We start from the raw sequence: 23630 nt of genomic DNA, 5'->3' as shown, positions 1-23630 counted from the left end.
GTAATGGCAGTTAAAATATGGAGAGTGTGGTTATCTAAGACAATAATCCTTTTTTGATGGCATTTCTGAAAAGGGCGGGGATACCAAGCTTGTAATGTTCCATCTTCCTCCCTGGAGTAAATTCCAAAATAGTGAGAAGGGACAGTTGATGTCAGAATAATTTTCAAAGAAAAGTATCAAACAGACTTTAGTTATGAACCTGTGTGCATTCTTGATTTCAGCTCAGGTCATTATCTCAGGGTCCTGGGATCTAGCCCTGTGTTGGGTTCTGTGCTCAGCAGGGAGTCTGCTTGGGATTCTGTCTCTCCCTCCCCTTCTCCCCCCTCCCCCCAGCTGGCTTGCACTCTCTCTCTCAAATAAATAAGTAAATCTTTAAAAAAAAGTTATTTAAAAAAAGAAAAAGCTTCGGATACCATTGGAAACCCCCTCCTACCACATCCCAAACTCCACCCTCTTTCTTTGGAAGTAACTGATACCTCGTAAAGCCTTCACGTACCTCGTTTGTACTTTTGCTGTCTATGTTTGTATCTGATTATTTAGATCATTGGATTCTGTATTTTGAAATTTGCATCAATGTTTTCATGTCCCACGTTCCCAACTTTATGGAATAAATGCCTAGAAAGGAAACATTGGGTCTAAGGGTGTACACATTTTTAAATTGGATACGTGTTATGACATTGTTACCCTTCCAGTTATCTTCGCAGGTCCAGTGCTTACTCCACACTTCTCCATCACTACATCTTTTCAATTGTTTTAACTGTGTAAATTTGATAGGTATAAAATGATATGTCATTGCTTTACTTGGCATTTCTTTATTAATAAGGTTGGGCATTTTTCTTTGTGTGTTAATAACCCTTTTCAATTTTTTGTAAATTGCGTGTTCATGTCCTATTTTTCCAATGGGGTACTGTTGGGTTTTTTTAACCATTGATTTCTTTCTTTTTCTTTTCTTTTCCCCCTTCTCCTTCCTCCCTTCCTCCCTTCCTTCCTTCCTTCCTTCCTTCCTTCCTTCCTTCCTTCCTTCCTTTTTAAAGTAGGCTCTGTGCCCAACCTGGGGTTTGAACTCATGACCCTGAGATTGAGAGTCACTTGATTTACTGACTGAGCCAGCCAGGCACCCCTAACCATTGATTTCTAAGAACTCTTTATATAGTAGGGACAGTATTCCTTTGCCTGTTGTATATGTTGCAACTTTTCTTTGTTTGCAGTTTCTCTTCTAAACTTGACTACAGTGGCTTTGCCATATAAGAATTTTAAATTTTATATATTCATAGCTTCTCTTAAAAAAAACTTAATGGCTTTTGGCTTTCTTACTATGACTAAAATACTCAAAAGAAGGAATTTGTGAAGTGCTTTTATCAGAAAAAAATTCTAACTTGCCATGAGTAATTCATGTAATAAGCAAATGGAACATTATATAAAAATAACATTTCTCAGAATAAATAGGGGGGAAAGTTATACACTTAAAACAATAAAAATAATGAAACTTTAAAGTGAAACACAACAAGCAATTCTCAAGGAATAAAAATTCAGACACTGTGCGCCCAGTGGAGATACTATGACACTGTACATGGAAAATAAGACACAGTTGAGTAAAAAAATGGTAAAAACATGAAGAGACTAAGTAAATCTAAATGAAAGGAATATAAAATCCATAGTCAACTGTTCTATTTACTTATTACTTGAGATTTATGATTAACTGGATAAGATCTGCAAAGGAATGTTTTATTACAGTTAATGAGAGTCGTTTGGGCATCTGTTCAACTTCAACAAAACTTAATTTTTGTGTTTGTTATTCAGTCAACATGTATTGATTACCTGCTGTGTTCTAGAAAATAATTATGGGTGATAATCTTGGCTTACGGGATCGATCCCTATGAAATCATGTATGCCCAACCTATTTTTTTCCTGCAGTATCAACACTGGCCTCTGGTTCAACCTAATACCAGCTTGGCTCATCCTTCTCTCCTCCTGCCTCCTTTCCACCCCACCTCCAGCTGCTGGGTGGAGTCAGGGCCCATTTAACCACCTCAGGATTCCATAGTTCCTTTTTCTCTTCCATAATGTGACCCCATGGAATTAAGCCTCTCTTTTTCTATTTTCAATATTTCCTCTTTCCCTTTGGTTCTTGTTTCTTTAGCATATCACATAACCAAGATTTTTCAAAATATATAGATTTTATTGTGAACTACACTGCAAAAGCAAAAGAGAAATCTATGCCGTGTGCAGTTCAAACATCTCATCACAACCTTGAGGAATTCTATAAATCCTGGGTTTATAATTTGCTTAACTTTACAAGGATTTGATATACAAGATTTATTAAGATGTGTTACATGAAGTGAAGCACCCTCTCTTCTATTAGAAATTGTATTTTTATTTATTTATTTATTTATTTATTTATTTAATTTTTTTTTTTAAAGATTTTATTTATTTATTCGACAGAGATAGAGACAGCCAGCAGAGAGGGAACACAAGCAGGGGGAGTGGGAGAGGAAGAAGCAGGCTCATAGCAGAGGAGCCTGATGTGGGGCTCGATCCCATAATGCCGGGATCACGCCCTGAGCCGAAGGCAGACGCTTAACCGCTGTGCCACCCAGGCGCCCCAGAAACTGTATTTTTATAATCACTTTTTAAGTTATTGTGAAAATACTGCCGATTCAGCTTCCCTAGTTGTAAGCAAGAGCGCTTTTCATGTCACTTATCTATCCTCTCATGGCACTTCTTCCATTAAGTTTTGCATCTTAATCCTATCGACCACCCCCCATCCTTCACATCTGCAGTGTCTTCATTTCGTATTATTTCAGTCATGGGCAACACTACTTCTCCTTCTATATCTCAGTGCAGCCACGCCAGGTAAAAACACTTGGGAGAAGCACATTAGTGGAAAGTTCTGTCTTGGGCTCCTCACATTAATGGTCCCGTCAGTTCTGAGGGATAAATGACATATGGCTGCCTTAGTGATCACTAATTATTAATTCAAACTCTGTTGATAAATGTGACAGAAATTCACAAGAATGTTATATAACTACTTTTCGACGACAGCAGCTCACAGATTTCCTTTCCAGTTGTTCAGACAGAATGAATGACCAGTGAAGATGCCACTTTCATAGCAGGGAAACTCTAGATACTGTAATGATGAATTCTTCCTGATTATTGTGATTATTTCATAACCTGTGTCCAGAAATAGTCCTCTCTTTTTAACACCAAGGAAATTTTTCCTGCTGATTTACATTAGTGATCGTTTATATAATCAGAACATTATTGGAAGAAGCAAATTACATGTTTAAAATTGCAGAATTTTTTTAAAAGATTTTATTTATTTGAGAGAGAGAGTGCCTGCGAGCAGTGGGGAACAGCAGAGGGAGAGGGACAAGCAGACTCCATGCCAAGGGTGGAGCCCGATGTGGGGCTCAACCTCATGACCTGAGCAGAAATCAAGACTTGGATGCTTAACCTAGATGGAGCCAACAGGTGCCCCTAAAATTACAGAATTTTGAATGAGAAATATATCATCTTTGCTAACTTGTATTTTTAAGTGAGAGGACATGGTTGATTCATCTTATGGTTTTTGCGTGAAATCCTTCTTATTTCAGAAACTTTTCAGAGATGCTTTTACTGCTGAAATGCACTCCCACCATAGTTTTTTTGATTTCTTCTTACAGTTCATTTTCCATTAGTTGACTTTATATCATGGTAGAAGAGTCCTTCTAACTGAAGTGAGAAATGATGTGCATTCATGTCCTTGTGCCCAGCCCCTCACCTCTGACCGCCGGATTGCTCACCGCTACCAGGGAAGATGCCAGGGCTTTGCAGGCTGGTGCCATTAACACGTTGTGATTTCCAGCCCGGGTGCACTCTCCGGGCTCCGCAGCCGCCCTCCTGTGCACCGCGGGCCCTCTCCCTGTGCCTGTGCCCACCGCCCACCGCACGTCTCCTCACCCACTGCTTCTAGTCCAGCTGACAGACCTGCGATGGTTAAGCCCTCCATGGACCATCACCCCTCCACTGCTTGGATGGACCCGTGTGAAGTTGCCATTGTTCACCAGGTTTTGACTCAAAATCAGCAGTTGCATCTACTTCAAGCTAAGACGTGCTTGTGTTCATCCTTTTATCGTTCTCTGGCTTCTCAGAAGAGATGGCCCTCCTCTCCAAGGTGAATTCATCCACTTCAGGAACCCATAAATTCGTTCTCTCCTGGGATCTGCCTCTGTCAGTTACGCGTGTCTTTTCATAGCTTTCATTTCTTACTTTTCACCTTGGCTCCTTTTATTAACATATAATGTAGCCCACCCAGTCTTTTCTGTCTTCATATTTGATTTTTAAAACTATACACAACGTGCCACACCTATAAAGGAGAAATACAAAATATATGCGCAGTGTAAAGGAAAATAGTATAATAAACATCATCTTAAAACTAGGCACTTTCCAATATATTTGAAGCTCTTGCACACTCTTCTCCCTTCTTCCCCCAAGCAGTATCCTGAATTTTGTATTATTTTATTCTTTGCTTCTCTTTGTAGTTTAATCACGTTTGTATCTCTTAAGAATCTTCTATTTAGGGGCACCTGGGTGGCTCAATCGATTAGGCATCCGGCTCTTGATTTCAGCTCAGGTCATGATCTCAGGGTCATGAGATCAAGCCCTGCATTGGGCTCCACGCTCAGTGCAGTCTGCTTCTCCCTCTCCCTCTGCTCCTTCCCCCACTCGTGCTCTCTCTTGCTCTCAAATAAATACGTAAATAACATCTTTTTTTATGTAAATTTAATTAGCTAACTTATAGTACCATAAATAATACCTTTAAAAAATTTAAAAAATCTTTTGTTTAGTCTCACATGTTTTTAAACCTAAATAGAATAAAAATGCACATAGTCTCCCGGAGCCACTTTCTTGCCCACTGTTACATTTGTGAGGTGACTATATGTTAACATGTCGTCTTCTCTCATCTGCTTCCCAGTTTCCAGGGCGCACTGCTGTAGACTGTTTTATTATGCACCTGATGCCTAATATCCCAGATTCCAAACAAAATAACTTTACTTCCCAGTTTTTATTCCCTGGAAATAGCTTATTTTGTTTCACTTTGTCAGCCTTGTTGCCAGAAACAAAACTCTTCTGTCTTAAACAGAAAACCAGTGCCCTCTCCTTAATTCTGTGTCCATCTCCAACTACTTCTCTGCCTTTCTCCTTTCCTTCAAGACTGAAAATCTTAGAGTGAGTAGTTCATACGTATGTCTTAGCCTCCCATCCAGGCTGCATTTGACCTCTTGATGGTTGACCTTCGTGTTTTTAAACCTCTCCTTTGGTTTTCTTGATAAAGCTCCTAAGACTGTATATCAGACATGATCTCTGAACTCTCTATCCTCTGTCCTTCTAATTTTTACCTAACAACTGTATTGATGCATTATTAACATGCCGTCTGTAGTCTGCCATTTGTGATAAATGCAGTTTATTCCTTCTACTTGTGGTGGGTATGTAATATGCTCTGCTACCGAGTGTGGACGTACAAAGACTCGTCAGATGTGGTCGGGAAGTTCAGAGCCGTGAGGGGGCAGGCACGGACACCGTATTCCCAGTTCGGTACAAGTGCCCCATTGTATGCAATACTGCAGTGGCCCAAAGGAGGGGGGTGTGAACTCTGATCGCATGGGTCTTAGGACCCCGGGGGGCTCTTTGAAGGATGAATAAAAAGTTACCAGAGGGACACAAGAGGAGCGCATTCCAGGTTGCTACCCAGGGGGGCACCTTTCAAGGGTTTTTCTTCCACTACTGCCGGGGCTGGAGAAGGTCTATGACAAACCTCTTCCCTGTGATTAGTTCTGTCACTGCTTCTGTCTCCACTCTGCTTCCCCTGAGTCTTCTGTTTCTTACCTGCTTTCCATGATTCCTGTCTCTAGGCTCGGGTTGGCGCCAGAACCCAGATTGGATTTGGCAGGTCCTGCAGCTTAGACGGGGCTGGGCAATCAGACACAGAAGGGAAGAGGGGAGCATGAGGAAAGTCAGGGATGCACAAAGGGCATAGGGCACGTGGGGGGGCATGAGCACGTGGGGGGGCATGAGCACGGGTCGGGTGCTAATGGAGAAGAGATGGGAAATAGAATTGACCAGAAAAGCAGTATCCAGATCATGAAAGAACATCTGGGCTTTGCAGCGGGGTTTGGACATTATGTGGGCATGGGGGAAGCTTGAAGGGCTTTCAAGGAGCGGAGTACATGAAAAGATGTGTGTCGGGTAATCTATGCATAATGTTTAGCTGGTTTTCTTGTTTCTCCATGGAAGCTGTGGATGAGGACACCACTCCCATCTCCCTTCAAAGAGAAGCTGTGGGTGGGAGTGGTCGGCCTGCAGGTGTCATAACATTCCCACAGGGCCTCCCCTCCCTGGGCTGCTCCCCGGTGATGACTGAGTGTGGCAGGGTGCTGCCGGACCCATTCTCCCCAACGCGGGACTCGTCTAGTGGGCAGCCTTTGCTCGAGGCTGTGCTGGCAGAGACATTCTCAGAGCCACATTTGATGCTTCTTTCCCTCTTTCCTTTCATGGGGGCCCAGGGTTTATGGTGGTCTGAAGCTCCCTCCGCCTGTTCTGAGCCCTCCCCACTCTCTCTGTCCCAGGGGTTCCCCCCAGTAAGCGCTTAGATTTCTAATTACATCTTGACCTCTGCTTCCCGTAGGACATGAGCCGACACTTGAGGCTTCAAAGTCTATTTTTAAGTTTCAGTATATGTCTTTAGGTGGTTATTTATGTTTTACCCCCTGAGCTAGCATGCTTCCCTTTATTTGAAATACACTGTGGTATGAAGTGAGAAGTAATCTTTACGTTCTCTCAGGAGAGGCTGGACTCCCCAGAGAGCCGGGCTTCTCTGCCTGGCCTCTGACGGGCTTCCGGAGGACCGGGCCAAAGCTGCGGCCTTGCTTGGCGCTGCCTGGTCAGGGTTTCCCACATCCCATCATGGCTGCCCTGGCTCACGTTCAGAGAGTTCACGGACAGGAAATGCTTCAGACAGATAGGATTTTTTCCCTGCCTGTCGTTCTTATAGAGTATTTTGATATCTCATGACGAGCAGGTGGTTAGATCAAAGAGGAAGATAATTCAGCATCTTAAAAAGCCTGTGACCTAGCATTTGGGGGGACAGGATTAATTAGAGCAAACTACCGGGTGGATTTTGAGGCAATGTGTCCTCTGTGACGTGTTGTGCCTTATGTATGAAAGGCACTTCTTCACTCTCTCTTTTTAATACATGTTTAAATGAATCTTGCGTAAGTGTTTCAGTGAATCATGTTCTTGAAGTAAGCTATCAGAAAAGTTTGGAAGTTAATTTTTAGTTTTTAGAAGGTCTGTCGTATTTATTGTAGTTTTTATAATAGGGCTAACAGCAAAATTCTATGCTCCATTTATTTAAAATAAAATGCTAGGTTGATTGTGATGATTTTTGAAACCAAAATGGGTGTGTTTGAGTTAAGTTGTGGAGTTGAGCCTTATCTAATCTCCTGGGCCAACTTTCAGGTGTTCCTGTGGTTGAACTCCTTTGTAAGTTCTCTGTGAGTGGGAGTTCCGTTGTGGTCCAGGATTTAGAGAACGACGGAGGACAACCTTCTGGTTTGGGCTGCCCTGCGTTGTTCTCATGTTACACGTTAGAGTCTCTTCAGTAGGAGACAGCTAAAAGGCCAACAGAGATTCAAATGGATTCAGAATCTGTGGAGTGATAAGATGTTAAATGCCTTTAACATGAACTTTTCCATTAAAAAAAAAACCACATTTTTTTAAGTCCAAATGATCTAATTATAATTGTGGACATTTTCTAGTAAATTTTCATTAAAAGAGAATACATAGTATGTTGCCGAGACGTGAAAAGAACCATGTAAAGACAAATCTCCTATTGCTGTGATATTGTCTAACGGTGCTAGGAAGTCTATTTGGTGAAAGGATTTCATGCGATATCGTGATTTTGCGGTATTTAGAACTCGCGCACAAATGTGACCTTGCTCCCGTTCAGGGCGCCAGATGATTATCAGCGAACATGACAAGAATGAGTACTTCAAAAGCCCAAGTGAAATGTTAATGAACTTATGTCTTCATTCTGATGAGATTGAATTTGGGGGGTGCATGACCGTCTTATTTAATTAATACTAAGTTATCAGCATTGTCAGAGTTGTGGGGAAAGCACAGTGGCATGTAGAGTGGCTACTGCAGGGAGGCTGTCTGTGTCCAATAGAAGTTTGGGGACATCAATATGGCATCTCACGTTGCCATTAGAGATTTGTTTCAAACCAGTAATTGATCGTGTTTGATGGGAATGAGTAGATGGGGTGTGAAGGCAAATCAATGCCATTTTTTAAAGTGTTTATTTTTCTTAAACCTCATGCCTACAGAAATTTCGCAAATATAGGACAAAGAACTTTAAACCACTTGAAAATAACTTGTTGGCACGAGTTAGTGTGTGGGTACGTTAGCGTGCGTGTCTTACAAAGACATTCTCTACGTAACTACAATACAACCACCAAACCCAAAACTTTAATATCGCTACATTACTACCGTCTAATCCTCAGACCCCATTCAAGTTTTGCCAGGTGTCCCAATAATGTCTTTTATAACGAAAGGATCCAGTCCAGAATCACGTGTCGAATTCAGTGGTCATACCCCTTTTTCTTCTTCAATCTGGAATGTTTCTTGTCTGTCCTAGACTTTCATAATCTTGAAAGTCCAGTTTTGTAGAATGTCCTTCAGTGCGGGTTCGACTGATGATGCTTCCTTGTTCTTAGATTCAGGTTGGGCAGGAGTATCACAGAAGTGGTTGTTGGGGAGGAAAACAACTTTTCCTCGAACCTCTTCGGTTCAGTATATGGAGGCCTGCAAATTAAACTGACAAAGACACGTTAGTAAGAGGAAAGAAAAACAGATTTAATTAACTGCATATGCAGAGGAGTTCACAAATGTAACTAAAGTAGTAAGATTTGAGACTCATGTGCCATCTTAATAAGGAACAGGGAGGGCCAGACGGGTACTTCTGGGAGAACAAATGACTTTTTAGAAGGAAAGTGCAGAGAAAGGACACTTATGGAAAAACAAATGACTCTTTGAAACGGTAAATGGGCCCTTAGGAAACTAGATGGGAGATAGGATGGTTTTGCGACAGTATCAGTCCGGGTGTGGTGCCAGCTTCTCTCTCTGAAAGAGAAGATTGGAGTTGTTCCCAGAGATGGGATTTATGACAATTGAATTTTTTTTTAAGCTCTTTTGGGAGCCTCTGCTTTTAGGCAGATAAGGGATTTCAGGAACTCAAAATGCCTGTATCTTTAAATAATTTTTATGCTACAGTGGCTTATTCTGGATTCTTTCATGGTGCTTTTTTCTTATTGTGTCATTTAGTGCACGATTCCAGTTCATCTCATGATATCGATGTTCACTCTGATCTGGTGTCTGCCACTCCTTAACCAATCAGAGTTTCACAGTATTTTCCATTTATAATTAATAAGTATTTTGTGAGGAGGTACTTTGAATTTAGGCAAATATCTTGTTCCTTCTTAAACTTTCAATTTATGCATTTGCTAGTTTATATTATTATGGTCTCATGGTTTAATAGGGTATAATCTGTGCCTGCCATTATTTAAGTTGTTCCATATTTGGCCAATGGGGCCTCATTCAGGCTGGCTTCTATGTCTTTTTGACATATCACCATCATTGTTTGAGCATTTCCTCGCTTTTGGGGGCACATGTTACTGAGATCATTTTACACTTTCCCTACCCTAGTTCTGAAATTGGCCATTTTTCCCAGACGCTCTTCTTCCTTTTAGTGGAGAAAGGTATTTAGAAACCAAAATCTGGGTGATAGGTGTGTTTGCTGCGATCAGGGTGTTGCTGCTGCTCACAGGCCCTCTCAGTGGACAGTCATCACTGCTGTCCCCACCACACCCTCCTCATTGTTCACACTCTGATACCCTGTGCTGGGCCACTATGCAGTAGTGCTGCTCCTTTGTGTTATTCTGGTCTCAACCCCCACATCAGTCCACCTTGCCCACTCCTGCAGGGACTCCCTCTCACCTTGCTCAGGCACTGACACCCTGGGCTGGGCCACAACCCCATGTGGAAATGCTTCTTGCTCTGCTTGGCTCTGAAAATCTGTGCTTGGATACCCCCCCCCCCCCCCCCCCGTGGGTATGACTTCTTTGCTCAGAGTTTGACACCAGGTTTGATGAACATCTTCCTCATTCTAGCCAGTTTCTGACCCCCCCCCCCCGTCACCATGGCTTCCCTACTCGCATATGGATTTCTGCCTTATTCAGCCCCACCAAATGGCTTTAGGAATGAATTGTTTGTGAAAGGGAATAGGGCTCAATGCCATTTTTAAACGTTGATGTAGAAGTAACCTAGTAATTTGCTGAACTCAGAAGATCTGTGGTCATATTTTTAAACCAAGATTCTGGAACATACCATTAAAAAAAATGATTTCTTAAGTATCCTCATGTCTATTTTTTTTAAGATTTATTTTTTAATGTGAAGATACATATTTTAATATAGAGGAGCTTTGATATTTAATTTATTCTGTGTTCAATGAGAAATGAACACACGTTTACAGCATATCTTCTCCAAAATAGACATGTGCATTAATTACTTAGGAGTAAGTTATCTTCAGGGGATTTTGTGTCCAAAGTAATCCATGATGAGAACTTCCGAATCAAGTGCCAGCGGTGCCTCATTGGCATGCCATCAGATCTGTGCTCTTTGAAATCAGACAAACAGTGTAAGGTACTGCCCACTCTGCACATGGGATGTATACTGGTGACCCCAAATTTCTATTTCCAGCCCCGATCTTGGCCCCGGAGCTGCCTCTGATCTCTCTCCTTTAGACTGGTCTTTCATCTCAATTGTGCTAGAACTTTGGCATTGACATGCCTGTGTGATACTGAAATGGAGATGTCAAGTAGCATTCCTTGGGTTTTGTGCCCCTTTGCTATTTCCCTGGCATCTCAAACTCAGCACGTCCATACCTGAACTCTTGATTACTAACACCACCCTCCCCAGCACAGATCTTCTTCCCAGTCTTCCCTATCCCAACAAATGGCACAATTGTGCCCCCAACGAGAGATCTGGAAATGTTCTTGATTCTTCTTTGTCCCTATTGGTCAATGCATTCTGTGGTCTGTGGTCTGTTCTTTTCAGTACCTCCTGTCTCAACTCTAGTTGGGACGGGAATGGGATAAAGCTGGGAATGAGATGTCTAACTTCATTTTACCTTGACCTTGAAGTGAGGACAGCTCCCTCCCAATACCTTTGACCCTGCCTACACACAAACACATCCCACCGGGCACCATCAAATGCCCTAGGCCTCCCCTTGTCAACATAGTTCCCAAAGGCAAATTATGAGGGGCCCTGTGGCTCAACTTATGACAGAATCACAAGATTTCTGCCAGATTCCCCAGTTTAAAGCATGGGATATTGCTCTGAGACACTGGCTCTGAATGGCTCCCAGGGAGGACCAACTTTGGAAAAAAGAGCAAAAAGATAGAAATGGATATATGGAGGGCCAAAGTTCTTCACCTATGAATGAAAATGGGATAGAGCTGAGAATGAAGAGCCTAGCACAATCTCCTGGCAAGTCGGCTGTCTTGGGAGTGAGAAACACCTGTGGGCTGGAGAAAAGGAGACTCCCATTGGCTGTACATGGGAGCCCGATGGACAAGAGGTCTGCATTCTTCCTTCAAAAAGAGAGGGAAGGAAAAAACCAAACCAAAACAAAATGGTATCTCTCACCTCATCTACTTCTCATCCTCATTCATTATCCTCACAGCTGCCAAAGCCATGTGTGCATATCAGATCAAGTCACTGGCCTGCTTATTAGCACACTTAACAAACCCATGATTCTTATGTACAGCGGCACGACCTGCCCCGTCCCTCTCTCCACTCTTATCTTGTGCTGTTCACCCCTCTACTTTCTAAGCCCTGAGAACCTGGCCTTCTTTCTGTTCTTGGAACATCAAATTTTTTGCTGTCTTAGAGCTTTTGAATATCCTCTGCCTAGAGGATCATTATCTTCCCTATTCCAAATAGAACCTTTGAATCTTTACACTGAAGCCAAATGCTTACTGATAAGTGTGATTTGGGGACTAGTTTCTATTCTCCTTCAATATTATTTATTTTGTACTTGGAAGGAGAATCTCAATGGCAATGAGTATGCAATAATAATTTAATTTACTATTAAGAAAACAACAAGAAAAAGTCTGCTTCCAACGGCTTCCAAAATAAAGGTCTTAATAAAAATCAATGTAATTATGACATTGAAAATATAAAAAGGAAAATAAACTACAATGCCTATAAAATATTCAGCATATGAAACACTTTGAAATCCTGGGAAAAAAAGGGAATTCAAAGTATTATTGTTACCAAATTATGTCTAGTTCAATTTTCACATAACTCGCTTCAGTAAAGATAATGAATTTTTATTAATGGCGTTTGCAAATCCTGTAATAATTTTTTGCATGTACATGGCACAGCCCACAGTACAATAGTGTGTGCATGCATTGTCTCTCTTGAATTTCCAGTCTCACGAGATCAGAGAAGTGACTTGTACGGCATCACTCAGCTGAGCCCAGTGCCCTGGACGCCCACCTTCATCAGTAAGCCCTGGCATCGGCTCTGTGCTGGGAACTTACGAACAAAGCGCGCTCGTGATCTAGTGGAGGAGAAACAATAAACAAGTAAACCAGCAAATGCATTTACGGGCTTGGAAGGGTCGTTTTTCTTGCTCATACACACTGTATTTCTGGAGCCAGGGACATACTGAACTTCAAACATACTGAACTACAAGCCAACCTTTAGATATGAAATACAGAGGAAAGGAAGAGTCAGAGACTCTTTTTTCATATTAACTCATAGGAGATAAATTATTTGAGGCGATATAAAATTGTATTGTTTTCTAGGTAATGTATCCATGAGAAGTGAAAGCTCACTCCACCACCCCATCCAGAATAGAATTCAGTGGAATGCAAGCATTTGCAGATCTGGTCTCTGAGGAAGCAAGAAGAAAGGGAGGAGAACCAGGGAGTTAGAGACCACACAGGACAGAGAGAACAGAGCTTTGACCCAAAGGGAAGGGTTTTCTTCTACTGAGTGCCTGATAAGGTGCCAAGTCACGGAAATGAGCAAAAGGGTAAGGAAACCTCTTTCACCCCCGAATCCCCACGCACCCTGTGGAGACTAACAGATAAAAATGGACCGTGAGCAGAGGAACGATCTAGTATGTTCTCCTCAATTCTGTGTGCTTGGCTTGCCAACAGCAAGCTTCATTATAAATGAATTACATCCTTCCTTGGTGAAGAAATCAGCTCTTTATAATTTCAAGAGAACTACATGTCAGGAAAAAGAGAAACAAAGACTCCATAAGATGATAGATCCTTAAGTGTTGAAAGGACATTGGGACTCCCTTGAGCCCCACTTCCATAGTTTACTAAATTGGTGGTGGGGGCGCCTGGGTGGCTCAGTTGGTTGAGCGTCTGCCTTTGGCTCAGGTCGTGGTCCCAGGGTCCTGGGATAGAGCCCTGCATCAGGCTCCTTGTTCAGCAGGGAGCCTGCTTCTGCCTCTGCCGCTCCCCCTGCTTGTGCTCTCTCTCTCTCTGACAAATAAATAAATAAAATCTTAAAAAAGTAAAGAAATAGATGGTAAATCTGCCCAGCGCTCCTCTGCTCTAGAGATCCCTTTCCTCCCTTTAGTGCCTTCGGGGCTTCCCACGAGATCATTCTCGGAGGGTGTCTGAGGTTGTACCTTTATCTACAAGAAAATTGTGATCGGATATGCAAATGAGTTACTGTGCTATGTATGTGTAAGGAATTATTACAGTATTTGTAAGCATCATTAGCAAAGATTCATCATCTTCACTGAAACAAGTCATTTAGAAATTAAACTAGAGATGATTTGGTAACAATAATACTTTGAATTTCCATCTCTTCCAAGGTTTCAGAGTGTTTCACATATTGAATATTTTATAGACATTCCTGGTTTTTTTTTCCTTTTTACATTTTAAATGTCATAATTACAGTGATTTTTATTAACACTTTTATTTTGGGAGCAAGCTTTTTAGTGGTTGGTTTTTTTTTTTTTTTAATGGTAAATTAAGTTTGACAATTACTCCATACTAATCGCTGCTGGCATTCTTCTCCAGGTTACAAAATAAATAATATTGTAGGAGAAAAGAAATTTGTTCCAAAATCACATTCATTATTTAGTATTTGACTCCAGTGTGAAGATTCAGAGGTTCTGTTCCACTAAGAAAAAAATGTTATGATTCATGGTCATTAAGCCTCATGCCTCTTTTATCAGTGGATTACATTTTCAACTTTTGCTTACAGGATCGCTCTGTGTGTGTGTACAGATAGCCAATTAGCAGTAAGTATCTGTAGGAATATAAGAACCAATAACATATTCAAAACTAAACTTTTCCCTCAGAGTTTCCCTTCATTTGTTCCTTGTTTCATCCATCCAGTTGCTCAAGCCAGCAACTGGGTGTCATCTTGACAGCTTCCTCTCCCTTACCTCCCACATCGGCTCTAACACCAAGATCTCGTTATTCTGCCTCCTCAGTCTGTCCACTCTGTTCACCCCGTAGCCATCACCCTGGTTCAAGCTACTGTCGTCTTTACCTGGATTGCTGTGGGGCTTCATAACTGGTCTTCCTAGAGCCATTTTTGCCTCCTTTCCCTCTGGCACCAGGAGTCTTGTAATCATACAGATCTGACCCTGTTCTTTCTCTGCTTAAAGCCCATTCATTGTGTCTCCCAAGATAAAGTGTAAGGCCCTTAATGTGATCTATGAAATCTCATGTGATCTTGCCCCTACTACGTCTTCCCTCACCCCCTTGCCTGAGCCATGTTGCTTTTTGCTCGTTTCTTGGACACGTGGCACTCTACCATTTCAGCCTTGGTACATGCTGTTCTTCCCTCCTGTCTTTACTTTAGTTTAAAGTAGCTTCCTCAAACCTCTTAAGACTAAGGTGGGTTACCGTGATATTCACCTCCATGCCACCCTGCCTTTGGCCTTTTTACCGCGTGCAACACTCGCAGTTATTTGTTCAATGCCTGTCTTCCCCACTCAACAAGTAGATCCAAGGAGGGGAATGCAGAGTCTGAGTTGTGTATCGTTTTATCCCCAGCTGCCCTCAGAGTACTTGGCGTATAATGAATGCTCAGTAAATATTTGTTGGATGAATGAAAATGAATAAATGAAATGAGTGAGTGAATGAATAACAGACCGATGTAACTGTCCCTCAAATACTTACTTTGGTGTTGAATTATGACAATTCAAATTAGAAAAAAAACAAATAATGAAAATTTGAGCACAAATGGGTGGTACTTTTAAAAATTTGTTTGAAGGTATTAGCAACAGTCTTGTATACTCAGGTTCAAATTGCCTCGGCAGTGTGTGGAAACAGAGAGAATCTTTCAGGTGAAGAAATTTAAATATATTGGTGAGCCCTGAACAACTGAAAAGGATTCTTTATGAGAATGTACATAGAATGCAACATCCAGAAAATATCTGTCTTCTCGCACTCATGCTACAACATATCTACATAACTCTCTGGCATGTAAAGGCTGATCTAACCCAAGAACTTCACATTCACCGGAAACTGGCAGACTTATTAAGAACACCAGGAAGTAACCACACATCCAAACTCAAAAATACAAGTTAAATCGATGTCGTAAAGCGCAATGCGTATGTATACCCAAAGTCTCACTCCAACTTTGCTTGCTTTTAATTTGCACATAGCATCGGTAAACTTACTTACTTGGCTCTCTCATTTCCAAGGACCAGGCCCCACGCAGAACTGGGTAGTGCAGAGTGGTTGTAGTAACCGTGTTCCCAGTGGCAGTGTCAGCCAACAGCAAGCTGACCTCACCCTCCTCCGGACTTCCGGGGACCGTCACTTGTGTGACAGCGCTAATCACATCCACCTAGTGACACAGTGATGCTTGTAAAAAGTTATTTCCCATTCTCGATCATAAACATTTTAGGGAAAGACCTTGGCTTTTCACCAGGCTTTCAGAGTATCACACAAAAGCATGTCATAGTTGATAATCCTATTCAAAACAGAGCAAAACAACTCTGAGACATCAAGAGAAAATTAAATTATGTTTAATACTGTTTGAGGAACCTGGAATGAAGTGTTACTTTTTTTTTGAAGTGTTATGTTTTAGAAATATTTTTATCCCTAATAATGAACGTTTAAAAAGTTTCAGTATTTACCAGTTCTGATTTTATTGATGTGTAGTTTGCAAACCCTGTTAACTCAACCTAGCTCTTAGCAACCTATTAAGAATGGTAGGGTAAGCATTCTAATTTTACAAATAAAAACTTGAAGTGGTAACTTAAATTTTTATCTTAGGATTACGGTTTATTGGGGTGCCTGGGTGGCTCAGTCGGTTAAGCATCTGCCTTTAGCGCAGGTCATGCTCTCAGGGTCCTGGGATCGAGCCCACAGGCAGGCTCCCAGCTCAGCAGGGGGTGTGCTTCTCTCTCTCTCTCTCTCTCTCTCTCTCTCTCTCTCTGTGTGTGTGTTTCTCTCTCTCTCTCAAATAAATAAAATCTTTAAAAAAATAAAAAGCTTACAGTTTATTAAGGACCAGAACTTTTAGCCTTTTCAAGATACCTTTAGCCATAAAAGCAATGTAGCGATGTGACAAAATCATAGGTTTTAGTGTCAGAAAGATGTAGGTTTGCATCCTTCCTTTGGTCTCATACTACCTGAGTCACAGTGGGAAATATGTTTAACCTCTGTAGGTGAGGGCAATCTCTGAGCGATTATTAGTCACGTGATAGAATCGTCTATCAGTTTGGTGAAAAATGAACTGGAACCACAAGAGGGAATCTTTGAGAAATCAGCTAATGAATTGCCTTTGGCTCCTGAAGCTAGAGGGTCAGGCATTTGAAAAAAAATTTTTTTTTTACCATAACAATACCCCTCTGCATTTAAGTCATGTTTTAGCCTCTTCGGCTCCCTGTTTCTTTATGAAACACTGGAATACTAGCAGAACCTAGCCGTATTAGGTAGGTTATGTGCAGTAAGAAACCCCCCACATCTCAGTGATTTAAAATAACAAAGATGTATTTCTTATTCATGTCCATTGTGGGTTGACCCGCAGCTCTTCCACAGCATCCTTACACGAGAACCTGAGATGACTAACTTTTTACCATCCGGTGCGTTATCAGCCATCATGGCTAGGGGAAGGGATCATAGCAAATGACACACTGGCTTTTAAAAGGTTTTGCAGGAAGGGACACATGTCTCTTCACTCACATTTCAGTCACCAAGGCAAACCACTTCTCTTGCCTAGATTCACAGGGGTGAGAAAATGTAATCCATTCTTGGGTCTGCGGGCCTGGAAGGAGAATTGGAATGTTGATGACCAGCCCTAATGACCACCCCTTGGCCCTAGGAGCGCTGTCAGGGGGATTAAGTCAGTGAACGTACAACTAAGCACAATGCTTGGTACCTTAACAAGAACCGAATAAATGTTAGGGATTGTTATGACTGACATTGGTTATAAACTTCATTAGTAACGATGACTTGAAGCTTATTTCCACTTATTGCCCTTAGTGTCCCCCTCCTTTTTTTTTTTAAACATATTTCATTTATTTATTTGAGGGAGAGAGAGAAAGAGCTCAAGCAGGGGGAGCAGCAGGCAGAGGGAGAGGGAGAAGCAGGCTCTCTGCTGAGCAGGGAAACCGATGCAGGGCTTGATCCCAGGACCCTGGGATCATGACCTGAGCCAAAGGCAGGGGCTTAACAGACTGAGCCACCCAGGCGCCCCACCCGTAGTGTCCCTTAAGAAAAGGAAACTTCTGAAATAAAGCCTGTGTAGAGAAAAAAAATAGGGCTGCCTAACTGCCTAAGCACGCAGGGTGGAAACGCTTCAGTGTCCTCCACGGACAAAGTGTAATGACTCAGATGACTTACGTTCACAGTTCTTAGTTATTCTTTTCTCTCCAGATGGAAAATCTGTGGCTTATAGAAGCTGCTAAAGAACAGAGGATTGGAATGACACATTTCGTTCTACGGAGCCGAGTGCATTATTTTCGAGCACGCAGCCCCGGGTCTGCACCTTTCCTTGCGCTCTGTGAAGCGGCCACCACACGGCCACCCTGGTTCCAGGTTGAGAGTAAGCAGGTCAGGTTGTAGTCAGAGCGAGCGGTGTAGACAAAAATAAGTCCTCTCGGTTTTCAGAGTCCTCTTTCTTCTCCTTTAGTCTTGGGTCCTCAACGCCCCGGCAGCATCTGGAACGTAGCCGTCCCCGAGTGAATGAAGAACAGAATGAATATGCAACAATCGTCCCCATTTGAAGGAATTTCAGGCTCGGAGAGAGCAGAAGGGGGCATTTTCTTAGCGCCTGGGATCCTGAAATCCTGTGCTGATTGCCTTTCCCTTCCCACTCATGTCTTCCATCCTTCGCGGCCAGGCCGTGACCACTCTGGGGGCAAGGGGAGACCCTTGATCCCGCAGCACTGCTGGACACGGCTGCCTGGAGCCTATTTCTCTAGTAAGAGCAGTCCCTTCCCCACCTCCTTCCCGCCCCCGAAAAACAGCCCTGTTTTTAGAAGACACAGTCCCCTCCCCGATGTTGTATCTGAGTAGAGGCTGGGTCTCTTGAGGAAATTCTTGCCTCTCCGTGGCTCCAACTTCAACAGGCATGGCAATCCGCCTGTTCAGACTGACGGCGGGACCCATCCCCGGGATTTCTGATTCAGGAGGTGGCAGGGGGCCCATGAACTCGCATTTCCAACCAGCTCGCCAGTTACACCCACGGGGCGGTAGCATGAACAGCGCTGCTCTGAGCTCCGTCCCTGCCCCTTCCTCCCGGTGCCTCCAGTGCTCCTGGACCTCCTTGCTTTTCAGGTACTGAGTTTGCTTCATTTTTTTATGCTGCTTTTGAGCTGTTGGGATGATCCTAATTATTTCTCTTCTGATATTATAATACTTGTGTTCTCTTTTATGTGTCTGCCCAAATGTTGTTTTGATTGTTACGGATTATGAATTGCTAAGCACTGGAACCGTCTGCTCCCAGAAGACCTTCTGGAGGGAGGGGAAGCCGAGGGTGTTGCCTGCCCCGCACTTCTGAAGGCTGTCTATGGTCAGAATAGTAAAGGGACGGCTTCCTTGTAGCAAAGACATTCGGACCCTTTGATCAGCTATTCCAGAAATTTATGAGTGTTTTTATTATACTCCTGGTATCTAGCTCGTTAGCCAGTTGGCCTTTTTGAAATCATTGAAAGAAGTGAAGAAGTTCCTTCAGCTATAGGGATGGAATATAAAATTAACGCGTCTGCAATTTTGCACAAGGAGTTTTCTCCTTTAGTTGACTGAGTCAAGTTGCACATTCATAGCTGTAGCTCTTACACTGATCTTGATGTAACAACAAAGTAATTTACTTTGGAGAATAAAGACACACATGAGCCTGAAGAAATGGAAGTCTAGATTTTAAACGATCTTCTATTTGGGACATGTATTATTAGATGAGGAAACTAAGAATTGTATTTAGTGAGACAGTAGAGTGACTCTTTTCCAAATGGCTTATCTGGGCATTTTCTCTCTATATATTTATTTTTTCGGTGTGCCTCTAGTTACACAGAGGCGTTTGTGTGGCTCGACCGGCTGTAGAGTGTAGACGGCTGTGTCCACGTTGGTGCCTGCTGTCCGGCTGTGTATGTGTGTTAGTATGTGAAATCTATTTCTAAAATCAATGGGATTGCTTATCACATAGAGCTTTTGATATTCAGGTAATATATTTGTTGAACATTTCTTCCTGTCATTAAATGTTTTTCTACATTTTGAAATGACTACTAGTATTCCTTTGTTTGAGTTACCATAATTGGTTGGTCAAATCATTGTGTTAATATAATTGAGGGGGAAAAAATACATGCTGCCAGTTTACCCTCTAAAGAGAGACAAAGCTTTTGCTGATATTTCCTTAGTTTGTACATATGACACTGTAGGGGAAAAATAAAATCTAAACCGATTGGGTTTAAAATATGCTCAAATCAGCTCAGGGTGCGAGGGTCATTTTTAAGTACCCTTCCCTTAGTTCTGGTCACATCTGTAGCAGCGTTCCGATGAGTGTGCCTCAAAATGAAATGAAATAGATTGAGGGTTGCCACCATTACTTACTTTTTGGAATATTTGACTTACGTATGCATGGAGCGATATAGTTTTGGGTGGTTTTTTGTTTTTTGTGTTTTGTGGTTTTTTGAGGAATTTATTTCTCACCTACAGCTTTGATAATTTTCATAGAAGTGGGTTCTTACAGAGGTTGGAAATGGAACTCATTCTGTCATCACCCACGGTTGCAAGTTGTTGAGGACGTGGTGCTCTGCTGTGCAAGTCAGAGATGCTTATGATTTCCTTCTTGAAATAACATTTTTTCTTTAAATGACATACTTTGTTGTTTCTTTAAATAACATATTTTTCCTCCCTGCATTCTAAACTCATAAGCATAAATTCTTCCTTCTTCCCCTCAACTTTGTTTTCTCTCAACATTTGCAATCATGCCTCATCCTTCCGCTATCCTCATTCTGTTAATGTGCAGTATGATTGAAGGAGAAATCACATGTTCTTGGAGCTAAACAGATCTGGATTTGAAACCGTGCTCTTCTATTTCCTGGCCGTGTGACATGAAGCAAATTACTTACCCTCTCTGAGTCTCAGTGAAATGGTACAGTTTTTCCTCCCTCACAGAATTTTTCTGAAGATTAAATACAATAGTGTATATTAAGTTCCTAACAAAATATCACAGCTCAATAAACACTAGTTCCTTTCCCATTTCTAATTTTTCATTCTTCCTTCGCAATTTTCATACTTTCCCCTAAAGTCTCCAGATGAATATAATTTGAACCTCTTGGCTGTTGTCTTGGAAAAGATTCAGCGTAAAACTTTTTTCTTTCTTTCTGGAATTCATCATTTTTAAAAAGTCACCGTTTAACTAATATTTACTTTGATCTCAGTAAGGTTGTAGAGCTTAGGTTAGTCAGCTTGACTCCTTTTAAATCTGAACGAATCCTAAAATGACCTTTCAGGCGATACACAGTCCTCAACTAGTTTATGAGAGCAAGTGGGGCTGGACGGGGGAGCTGTGAGGACAATGACCGGTGTCTCCATCAAGTGAAACTCGGAGATTTTACCGCTGAATTCTCTCTTCTGCTTGGAGGCTGCAGATAGAAAGTTAGGCTTCTTAAGTCTAAACCCCCAACCAGCCCGAATTTCTGCAAGTCCATTCGTGCTGTACTAATGGCTCTCCTCCCTCTGTTTTCTCTACTGGGAGTCTCTCCCTGCCTCTCTTCTTTTCTTCCTCCCTTCTTTGATGACAGAGTGAAGGTCACCTACTTTATGAAACCTCTCCTGCTTATTCCCTCCCCTGGCCCCCACCCTCTAAGGTCACTGGCTCCTTTTGGCTTTCTCTGTATCCCATAAGTACTTGCGTCACTGTGCCTAGAGTGCGTCTTAGTCTGTGCTTGGCGGTCTGCTTCTAGGCTGGGAGCCCGACCAAGGCACAGAGGGTGTCAGATCCACTGCGGAGCTCTGGCGCGTAGTTGGTGTTCAACAAATACTTAGTGCAGAAGTGAACGTTCAGCGTCACAAGCGTGGATCCTCGGATAAAGGAGCATTGAAGGTTGAAATTACTGCAAGTGGCTTTCTGAATTAAAAGCAGCCCAAGCAGTGCTAACTAGAGATGAGTGGGATTTTCTGCTTTCCAAAGCGAATGAGAAATTTGAATAAATTATCAACATTGTTCTGGAAGAATTAGGAATATGATTTGATTTATTTAATTACTTGACTTCATTATCTTCTATGGATTTAGGAAGAAAGAAGAGTCTTCTTCATCGTGTCAAAAGTAATAAAAAAAGAACCCAGATGCCCTATAAATAAATGGTGTAAAGCAAAGAATACTGAAGTCTGAACAAGCTCAACAATTACTTCAATCCCCTCCCTGACTTTCCTTTTGAAGATCAGCCGGTTCAGAAGTAATGAGGCGGCTGCAGGGGTTGTGTGCAGAACTCACTCTGGCCAACCTGGGGAATAGTTACTGCTCCCTAACTCAGGCATCTCCTTGGACTCTGAGCGCATCCGCTCTCAGGGGGTGTTAGGCACCTGTACGTCATGAGTACGAAGCTACAGCCTGCATTTCGGAGTTGTGAGGATTTAATGAGCCAATGTATGAAGAAGCCAACAAATGTTTGATTCATCTCCAAAAGGCTACCGATAAAATCTGTGGTTCAGCCTGTAACTTTAGCAAATCTAGGAAACACTAGACTATTAAAGCAAGTTATGTTTGTCGGTGGGCTGGATATCACTGAGGATCAAAAGTATAAACTATTGCAAAGTATTCATTTAAACACATACATGTCAAAAACTCATCATTCTAACCCTATCAGTCTTTGGTTTTGATGAATATCATCACGATGGAGGCATTTTTAAAACTCAGATTGAAGTCACGTGAATTTAGAGGATGGCTCAACCTTGGCATAAACTCATGTTCGATAAGCCCCAGGGATGTCCATGCTTGAAGAAAAGTCCCACGTAAATATACTCTGTCTGTGTTCAGATTAAGCAGGGACAGGGCAGACACGGGGTAACCCTTGAGTACAAGGGACCTTCTCCTTACCACCACCACACTGACTCCGGCCACGAGGTCCTGCCAAAACAGATCCTCGCCCTCTAGGATGACTCTTGGGTCTTTGTAGACGGCAGAGCCGTGCCGCACACAAAGGATGAAACAGGGTCAATGGAGGGGGCAGAACAGAGATCTAATTTCAGGGCATGAAAATTAAATAAAATCCAGCCTTGCTTCTTCATCTCTTTGAGGAGATGAATGCAAATCAGGTTAAGTGGAGGCACCCTTTCCGGAGCCCCAGACCCGGTTTCCCTCATAATGAAGCCTGAAGACCTCTGTCCAGCCTCTGGCCGCATGCTTGATGAGAATAATAATTCTGAAGTCGCAGGCTGATCTCCAACAGAAGCCTGTTTCCATGAGTGAATCAGAGTTGTCAGGTTAGATAACTGAAGCTCATCAGCGAGGACTGAGCTTTAGGGAAAGAGAGGAAAGTCCCAGCCCCTCTGAAGGCCAGAAGGGAGCCGTGTGAGTAATTCAGGATGACCCAGGCACAGAGGAGTCAGTGAGCCCTGAGAAAGGATTTGCTTTACAATGCACAGCATTATCCGTGAGCATACCCCAGGTTACAGATTTCTTGAAGATAGAAGCCCGTTCCAAATTCATCCTTTATGTCACCCTGCACCCAGGAAATGCAGGTGTTGACCTTTGCTTTCTGTCCTTCACTGTTAGGATGTATTGTAAGTGAATCTTTCATTCCTGAATTTCTGATTTAGTCTGGTTAGTCATTTTAGCCATTTTCTATTTTCTCTAGTTTTGTGTTTTTGCTTCAAAGGCAAAATTACACCTGTTTTTAAATCAGCAAGCCCACCAAATTATCCAAATGTGTACCAGGTTACTCTGCCTTTTACTCTTATTTCGTAAGCTTAAGCATCCTTTTTTTTTTTTTTCCTTTGGTTCTGTACTTCATTAGAGTTCCAGAGTGGAAATGAAATAAAAGCAGTGTGTTCTCCTTGCAAAAAGATGAATAATTTGCACGTAGAGCGAGCGTT

At 42.2% G+C, this 23630-nt stretch overlaps 1 protein-coding gene across 6 annotated transcripts in view; it reads left to right on the top strand.

The window, feature by feature from the left end:
• TMEM200A (transmembrane protein 200A) overlaps window positions 1–23630 on the top strand; it is a 68859-nt gene that overhangs the window by 30297 nt on the left and 14932 nt on the right. For 2 of the 6 annotated variants that reach the window (XM_044386317.3, XM_048226055.2), the window contains one exon: window positions 18226–18872. The exons of the other annotated variants lie outside the window; for them this stretch is intronic. The gene's annotated coding sequence lies outside the window, so the exon portion shown is untranslated. The remainder of the gene's footprint in view (window positions 1–18225; window positions 18873–23630) is intronic. 6 annotated transcript variants of the gene reach the window in all.

The sequence above is a fragment of the Ursus arctos genome, unplaced genomic scaffold, assembly GCF_023065955.2.
Source record: "Ursus arctos isolate Adak ecotype North America unplaced genomic scaffold, UrsArc2.0 scaffold_13, whole genome shotgun sequence".
Classification (NCBI taxonomy): Eukaryota; Metazoa; Chordata; class Mammalia; order Carnivora; family Ursidae; genus Ursus; species Ursus arctos.
Note: the sequence above shows the minus strand (reverse complement) of the source record. Positions and strands in the feature narration are given on the sequence as shown.